We start from the raw sequence: 9,412 nt of genomic DNA, 5'->3' as shown, positions 1-9,412 counted from the left end.
AAAAAAAACTACATATCCCCTTCCCTGGGCATTATAGCCCTAGGATCGGCTTTGAATGTTTGCAAGCACTAAAACATTGAGCGCGACCCAAAGAGCACTAAAAATTAATCCGAGGATTAATCCAAGATCTGCTTGGATTAATAGCCTAAACTTGGTTTTATAAATAAACCCCGCATAACCCATTTTACCCGTAACACTGTAAATAAACCCGCAAACCCACTTTTCTAATGCTCCGCCGGGCACGTATGTCAAACAAATAATATTATTTTATTATCTCCGCCCGACCGTATTGTCCGGCCAACTTTGCCTCCCGCCAGCCGTCGGATCTGGGCTTTCCCATCCGACGGCCCTTATCGATTTCGGAGTGGCCCCGATGTACTGTCGTTACCTCCCGAAATTTGTCAGAGGGTGACGTCAGGCCTCTGCCACGTGTCGCCCCCAAATCTTATCGGGCCGCCTTCTGACAATTTCGCTTCCGTATGAAGAGCGGTGCAATATTATACCGCTTACCACTCCCGGTTTTCAGCTGTCCTGTCATGCCAACGTCACCGCCGCGTCAGCACCCCCGCCCGCCATCGTTCCGACATGTCCTCCACCTATGCAGTCCCCGTGGAGCACTCACAGGCTGCCACATCACCTGATGACGTCAAGCTGACGTCACCCGACTTTGACCCCACCTGATGACGTCATGCTGACGTCATCCAAATTTTTGCGCCAGCGCCCAAAAGTCCATATTTGGCTGAATTTTGCCGTTTTTGCGCATTTTTCATATGTTTTTCTACTCTGCCTCCTGCATGCATCTTTACGTCCTTTGCTGCCGTCAACCTACCAAGACCATTCCAGAGCTACTGCCACTCAGCGTTTGACTGCAACCAAGCTCCTCCATCGTTGTAACACCAGGTATTTACCAATTCTCCGACTGCGTGCTCTGTTTCGTCCTGCATTGTTGAGAAACCGTTAAAAATTGACTATTTTCCCTGAAGAAACAGGGCTGCTACGCCTTAAAACCAATTTCATCACTTTCTAACCGGCCAATTGTGCCCAATTACACCCCTTTTGCTCTGAAACGGGTTGTAATTCAGCAAATTACATAACCTACCATGCAGGACGGTATTTCTTCCAGAAACAGTCGAAATTCAAACCAAATTCACTTGTAAAACATGGATACACCAGTAGCACCTGTTGCCCTGAATGTTGCTCCATTGAATGCCCCCTAGAGAGAGTTGGAGTGGAAACCATTAGCAGATCAAGATTACCAAATATCAGAGGAAATGCTGATGCATAGCAAGTATCACATTCACTTGCTAAATGAATTGAAACTCAAGCATGATAGTGGAATGGATGTATTAGGCATTTGGGACTCTTTCCTCCCCATCTTCAAGCTCCCTCAGGTCAACCAGTTCCCTGACCTAATACACCAATGTGCTGACTGCTATGACCCCACTCAGAGGGCTGTGCTTGACCCTTCAGGCTCAGTTGTTTTTTATGTAACCCCTGAAGCCATCAAAGAGATGCTGAACTTCAAGACTGATAAGAAATTAGTCCCTTTGTCACTATTGGATCTAATAAAACAAGGAGCTACACTGACAGATGCTCAAATCACTAAGATAAATCAATTGTTCATTGATTCAACCTCTGATACCATGAAGTACCCTCCCATTTCTCATGTATACCTGAATCAATTGGGCAGAGACCTTGCAGATATGATTAGCCCCATACTGGGCTATAATTCAATAGAATTTGTTGATGAAACTGTGCTGGTAATGATGGCCATGTTTTCCCCTGGTAAGCCCCCAATCTGTTATGACTATGCCACTTACATCTCCAACAAAATACATGAGCAATTGATAAACTTGGCGAGAGAAAGGCTGTTCAGATACACCTCCTATATCTACCATTTAATCCTATACTATCAGCATGAGAAATTTCCTTTCCCTGTGAGAAGAGTGGATGCATAAGGCAATCCAAGGTCAGTGGTCTATTGGTCCTCTGCTTTCCACTGCAGATCTTGTTCCCCATACACTTATTGTGAGTTTATATACCTTTTCATCCACCCAGCCATGTCTCTGCTCATGAGCTCGCCTCCTCCAAGACTGACTAATGAGATGCAGAGGATTCTTTAGTTGTCCAAGGTATACAGCATTGGGGATTGGTATTTTTACCAAAACCACACAGTTATCAGAATATATGGGTGTGAGTTGCCCCCATACAGATTGCCCAGATATGTGCCCATGAGACTGTTTGCCCTTGAATACTTCAGGCAATTTGGGAATGCTGATGTGCTCCATTTCTCAAGCAGGGGCAAGAAAGCACAGCTTAAGGTTAGGAATCAATTAGGCCACTTCATTTACAATAAAAGGGAGGAAGGTTGGCAAGAGGCAGATAGAATGCTAGAAAGCCTTGGCTTGCAAACCAGTTTCCTTTGGAAACCATACGACCCCACTCATTTTATAAGCTTAAGAAGGATCAGATACAGGCTGGCCAGTTATGGTCACGTAAGGTTGCCTCACATAGAAAAATATGCAAATCAACTAGAATGGAGGGAAGGCACCTTAGAAGAAGCCACTACACAAGAAGAACTAGCTCAAAGAGGAATAAGAAATCTACAAAAGTTGGCTGACTTGGAGCTTTGTTCACAGGTATTTTCTCTTCCAGGCACTCAAGTGGGAGCAGCTGCCTCATCATCTACAGCTCCACAAAAGACAACCCAAGCCCCAATTACAGCAGAAACTTCAGCCAAGGATAAAGGAAAGGAAACAAAACAACAAGGGGCCCCTGAAGAGTAGCAATCAACCCAAGATCAACAACCTGAAAATCATCCTGAACAGCAGGAAGGAATGGCAGAGGCTCCTGGTCCTAATGATGAGCAAACACAAGAAAAGGAGGCCTCAGTGCAGAATGTTACAGTGGAGACTTCGGTGCTCCAAACCCCTACGAATGAAGAGAGGGGTAAGAAGAGAGACAGACAGGAACAGACTCCCCTTAGCACCGCAGCATCACAACAAGGGGAAAAGAGACAAAGGCTCGATCCTTTCTTAGAGGAGGAGATGCCTTTTGGGCAAACACAGATGGGTCCCCCCAGCACAGAGGTATCAGCTAGCTCATTACAACAAGAGCAGCAAAGAACATTTGGAGGAGAGGTTAGCTCCTCAGGGCAACAAAGAAAGGGTGAGTCCAGCATAAAGAAACAGTTCATAGACATCAAGACCAGAAATGAGCCATTGAGGTTACAACTGTACAACCACTTGTTGAAAATGGCTCCTACAAACCAGCAGAGGTTGATGTCTGCATATGATGTGCAAGAGGGCAAAATGATAATGAGCCATTTCAAGCCCACAGCGCTGCAGCCACAGTCTGCAGCTGATTATATAAGAACGAACTTGGAAATCTTGTCCAAGGAAATCCACCCAATGGATCAAATTGAGTTGCATAAACAGACGGGTGAGATGGTGTATGCTACCCTAGCTGATAATACATTGACAAATTATAGATTGCAAAATTCTTTGAATAACACCACTGCACAATTGGAGTTAGAAAAGGCATCCTCCCAGGCTAAAGACAATAGCATCAGGTCTTTGGAGGATATAATCATAGAGCTTGGGCATGACCCAAAGGACCCTAAAGCTATGCAGGCACTGCTGAAGACAAGAGATGCAGACATTGCAGCTCTAAGGAAGATGATAAAGGTCCCAGCAACTCTTCACCCTCAAACAGAGGAGATTGCCCAGCAAAGGAAGGACTAGGATACAGCAACATTGTTGGTAACACTGCACAAACAGTTGGTGCAGACTGAAGAAAAATTAATAGAAACAGAGGTTGCATTGCAGGCAGTCCTACAGCAGAAGGAAGGAGGCCAAACAGTTCAACCCCCTCCACAAGTAATCAACCTTGAGGAACCCCCTCAAAGTGTCACTCCTCCTGCAGTGCAAACAGTCGACACGACACCATCTACATCAGCACCAGCAACAACATCAGAGGAGGCTCCAAGCCTTGACATGCAGAAACTAATGAATGAAATTCAAGCCCTGGAAGCCCAAATGGCAGAGCTAAATGAGGCCAAGGAGAATTTAGCTAAGCTAAATGAAAAATATGACAAATCCAAGCTGAAAAGGGCAGAGAAGTGAAGGCTCTCAAGGAGAGGATAAAGGATCTGGAGAAAGAGCTCACCCTTGACAAAGTGGTGACTGAAATCAAAAAAGTCTTATGGGCCAACATTGGCCAATCAATCACAGATCAATGGCAGTATATAGAGACAATTCATGAGCAAATGGAGCTCATAGCCAAGGCACACAGGGAAGTCCAAAGGGCAAGGGCATCTCTAGGCAATATGCCTGAGATAGCCAATAGAATGATCAATGTGCTCAATAACCGCACAGGTCCTCAGCTGGCAGCAATTGGGATCCCCAATAGAACTGAAACCATCCTGCTGATAAAGAGGGTCCTTACATTGAGAAGCCTGGTACAAACACTGGATAGAAGAAGCCAGGACATGCAAACAGAAGTAAACAGATTCATGGATAAGTTTGCAGCATTACAGAGCAGAGGTCTTCCTGGCTTGCTGAACAGCGCAGGGAGGCTACTATCACATGAAAACTATGCCCAAAGGGTGAATACATTCGCCACTAACGAGATCACTGCAGGAGCAAGTGCTTCAGAAGAAACAGGACCAACATCTGGGCAAAGTCTCTATGACAGAGTAGAGAACTTATTTTTTATTATGAATGAGATCAAACATTTGTTTGAAGTGCCTCCAAACTTCTACAAATATACAGAGGCAGATGAAACCTTAGATGCAATTTTGAGGCATCAACTACCTACACAGGAATGGTGGACCAAAATGATACAGTTGTTACTGTAAACAAAAGGCTTTCATCAAGTTTTTTCATCAAAAAACATAAATCATCATGTTCAGAAAATGTGATGCATACACTATGACTGGAGAAGAGTGGACTGAGCCAACTCAGCAGAAAGATTCGGCCACTAAAGCAACACTGACAGCTACAGATAACAGGGCCGAGAAATCTACAGCATGACAAAGCATAAAGACACATCATTCAGCATTAATGCAGAACGCTCAACCGACTCAGTGGCCTCCAAAGGTCAAAAAGACTTCTGACAGAATTAAAGAGTATTCATTTTGTATTTAGAGCAGTAATAACTTCTTTATCTGCTATTTTGTAAAGTTAGTGAGCGTATTCAATTTATCGAGTGACTCAGCAGTTCAGATATTTTGTAAAAACCGACTGTATATATTCCCCCTCACATAAGCTTGCAGGGGTTGTTGTTACTTGTTCAGAAAGAGAACTCGGTTGTATCTTTGGAGAGATAATACAAAGAAGTTTTGGGATTTCAGAGATCGTCTTTTCTGATGTATGATGTGTTGGAACCATTGAATGCTGCAGAATTCTAGTGCTATAGCTTGATCCAATAAGTTTCTCTATCTCTGTCTGTGTTTAATTTTTGTTTATTTCATTTCTCATGTATGTGGTCTAATCTCAACAAGAAAGAAGAAGAATAGCTCAGCATTTGTCCATGGAGACACCCTGAATTCAATCTTTCCTTGTTATAAATGTTTTCTTCAGGTTTATCTGTTAAATTGGAATTCTTAAATGCTCCAACTTACTATAAATCTTTAACAGTTTCTGTGCAGTAATTCTTAGATGCTACTGAATAGAATCGCCTTTTTCAACTTACAGTCACACTATGTATAAGTTTCCATTTCACTCTGTTTCATTTATAAACCAGAAATTGTATCATGAATAGCTGTCTAGCTCTGTAGTAAATCTTTCTCCATCACAGACATCAGGACCTACTCAATTTCTGACTCCATATGCCCAATGGACTAAAAATCCCTCAAACATTTCATGCCCTTCTCAAAACAACAGTTCACAACCAAAACCTTAAACAAAAGCTAAACTCATAACTAGCCTAAAATTTTCACAAACAGAGCTAAAACTTAAAGAGAGAGCCGTCTCTGATTATAGGCAGGCTAGGACCTATAATCCAAAGCTTGGTTAGTGGTTACCCCGGCCGTATTCCCTTGGGAGTCAAAGGGAACAACTTGGGTGTTAACATAAATGGCGACTCCACTGGGGACCTGGATGAACTTTGTAAACCTCCTATCTGATTCTTAATGCTGTAGATAAAGCCTGAGTGACAGCCAGATAGCCTTAGAAACTGCCTCTGCTTTGCATTTGCAGGAGTATGTAAAAGCTGCCTCAGTTAATCTTTATTCAGTATTAATTTTCATATAGTTGTGCCATAACTGACCAGTCCTTGTCAAAAGATCACTACCTCCTTAGAAATTCTCAGAAAGAAAGTTATAGAAGTTGGCTCCTAAGAAGAAAACTCGTTACACAAGATCAAATCCAGATCCTGATCCATCACCTGAGTTTCAAAATCCAAACTTGATTGCAAGAATCCTCAAGAGACACAAATCAAAAGGCACTTTATCAGATTCAAGTTCGGAAGCAGGTCTTCAAACTAACATTCCAACCCCTGCTAAGGCTTCTCTATATCCTCATACAACTGGCCCACAATCTCCTAGTTCCTCATCCACTTCACAAGGTATCCTTTCAACCACTCCATCAAATACACACACCCCTTTTACCCCATTTTCTCCACTTGTCCCATTCATCCCTGTTATCCCTGTTGTCCCACCAAACATGGCTAATAGATATGCCCCACTGCAGTTACCGGCCAATCCAGCTCCTTTGCCTCAAGAGTACCAAAGCAAGATCTCATACTTTGATGGCACTGGCTCATATCCAGCCCTTCAACATACTAAGAAAATGCAGGACTACTTTGAAAACTACGAAATAGATGATCATGGGGTTAGGATGAAAATTTTTGTGCAAAGCTTAATGGGGGATGTAAGAACATGGTTTAGGTCACTTGCACCAAATTCAATAGCTGACCCTGAAGCCCTCTATCAAACATTTATCAACAGATGGGAGAAGAAGAAGGACCCACTCCATATATTATCTGAATACAATACTATCAAAAGAGGTCCCCAAGAAACTGTCCTGGACTACTGTGCCCGGTTTAACAATGTCTACAATGCTATTCCCCAAAATCTTAGACCCCCACCAGATCTAGCTTTATATACCTTCCCTGATGGGTTTGATTCAGATATGGCATATCAATTAAGGGAAAGGGCTCCCAGAACTTTAGCTGAAATGCAAGATATAGCAGTAAGTGTGGAAGCCAACCTGATAGCCAAGAGAAATAGGACAAGAACTGAGAGAAAGACAACCTTTAAAGAAGAGCCTTCAGGCTGGGATCAAAAACTGGATGCAATAATCACTGGTATGCAGAGATTAGGTGACAGAGTAGAATCAGTTGAGAGGAAGTCATCATGGGAAGCACCATAGAATAATCCTATTAGGAATCCTAATTTCAGAAGAAACCAAAATCCTAATGTTGGTAAAGCTAATTCTGAACCAGAGATCAGACCTCCGTTCCAAGAAAACTATACAGAAGAATCCACTTCTAATGAAAAAATAGATGACACCCACATTAATCTAATGGGCCTGAATGATGATAAACAAGTTTTCCTAAGTCAAGAAGATCATAAGGATGATGATATTAAACACTTTCAAACCAAGTCAGGTGAGTCATTCGACTTTAAACAAGGCTATGACACAGCTTTTTATGAAGTTCATAAACAATACAAGCTAAGGAGCAGAACTATAAATGTGACACAGTCTGAGAAAACAAAGGGCACTCTACTGCCTAAGAAAACCATTGTCACAGAGGCAATTGACAAAACTGATTCAATTACAAATGAAGTAACAGTGGAAGAAATAACTGAAGCATCTTCCCCAAATCAACAATCAATGGCTACATCACCCTTACAGCCCAATCCAAACATTACTTCCCAAAAGATGAGTAAAAAGGAAAAGCCTCAAGATCAGAGTGAAAACCAAGAAGAAAATTTGAACAACAAAGAAAAGGTTGTCAACCACAATACCAAGGTCCAATCTGAAAAACCCTTTGACTTAGAAGCTAAAATTGGCAAATTGAAGATAGCCATTCCTCTTTCGGAGCTAGCCAAGCATGACATTTACAAACAACAAATCAAAAAGTCCCTTCAACTTACCCATAATAAAGATGATGTCAATGTGTTGGATGATACCCCAGAACTACTTTTCGGTCCAGAGGTTGATGGAAAGATAGCAGTTACAGGGATCTTACCTTTTTATGTCAGCTTGCATGTTCATGATAAAATATTACACAATGCAATGTTTGATTCAGGTGCCTCTCATAACCTTATGCCTAAATCAGTGATGGAGAGACTTAACCTAGACATTACAAGACCATATAAGGACCTATTTTCATTTGACTCCAGCCAAGTTAAGTGTTTAGGTTTGATAAAAGATCTATGTGTGTCCCTGGTCCAGTATCCAAACAAAACAATCTTAATGAATGTTGTAGTTGCTGATATCCCACCTAAATATGGAATGTTGTTATCAAGATCATGGGGGGCTAAACTCCAAGGTTCCCTACAGTTAGACATGTCATATGCCACCATCTCAGTCTTTGGTCAACCCAAGAGGCTATATAGAGAGTCACTTATGAAATACATGGTGAGCAGTGAAGAAAAGCCTCAAAATTTCCCCATTTATGCAGTCCATTGAGATATGGATTCCTTTATTCTATTCAATGATGATACAAATCCTGAGAATGATAATAAATCAGTCATACTTGAACAAAATATGCATGAGAGTAAGCAACCGAGTCCCCAAGAGATCAAAATTGAAAAACCAATTGATGAGTCACTCCTAAAAGACAAACCAGATGAAAAACAAGAACTCCAACTTATAATCAAATCCCTTAAAAAAGGAGATCTTATGGTTCCTTGAGTTTGATGGATCAGTCAAAAAATTAAGGGCAGGAGCTGGAGTGTGGATTCATAACAAACAAAGCAATCATGTAGAGGGCCGAGCCTACAGGTTAAACTTTAGGTGCACCAACAATATGGCAGAATATGAGGCTCTTTTGCTAGGCCTCAAACTGGTAAAATCATTAGAGGCCACAAAACTTTCAATCATGGGAGATTCAGACCTTATTATCCAACAAGTAAAAGGCAATTTTGTCACCAATGACAAAAGACTAAGGTCATATAGGTCTGCTGCTATTGAAATGCTTAAAACTTTCACTGAATTTCAGATAACCAAGATAGCTAGAGCCCACAATCTTCATGCACACAGTTTACCCACATTTGCTAGTACATGCAAATTGCCTTTTGAACCTAACCATAGTTTTACAGCCGAGATGAAACACAGACCTTCTGTCCCAAACAATGTTAAAGACTGGCAAGTGTTTGAGGATGACACACAAATAAACAATTTCTTGACTTTGCAGCAAGAATTTTCAGGACTAAACATTGATACTGAGGCTGCAAGTGGTT

The sequence above is a fragment of the Pinus tabuliformis genome, chromosome J (genome assembly GCF_031772625.1).
Source record: "Pinus tabuliformis cultivar Carrire ecotype Pingquan chromosome J, CPIR1, whole genome shotgun sequence".
In the NCBI taxonomy this organism is placed as follows: Eukaryota; Viridiplantae; Streptophyta; class Pinopsida; order Pinales; family Pinaceae; genus Pinus; species Pinus tabuliformis.
The sequence above is the reverse complement of the archived record's forward strand: the minus strand, read 5'-3'. Positions refer to the sequence as shown.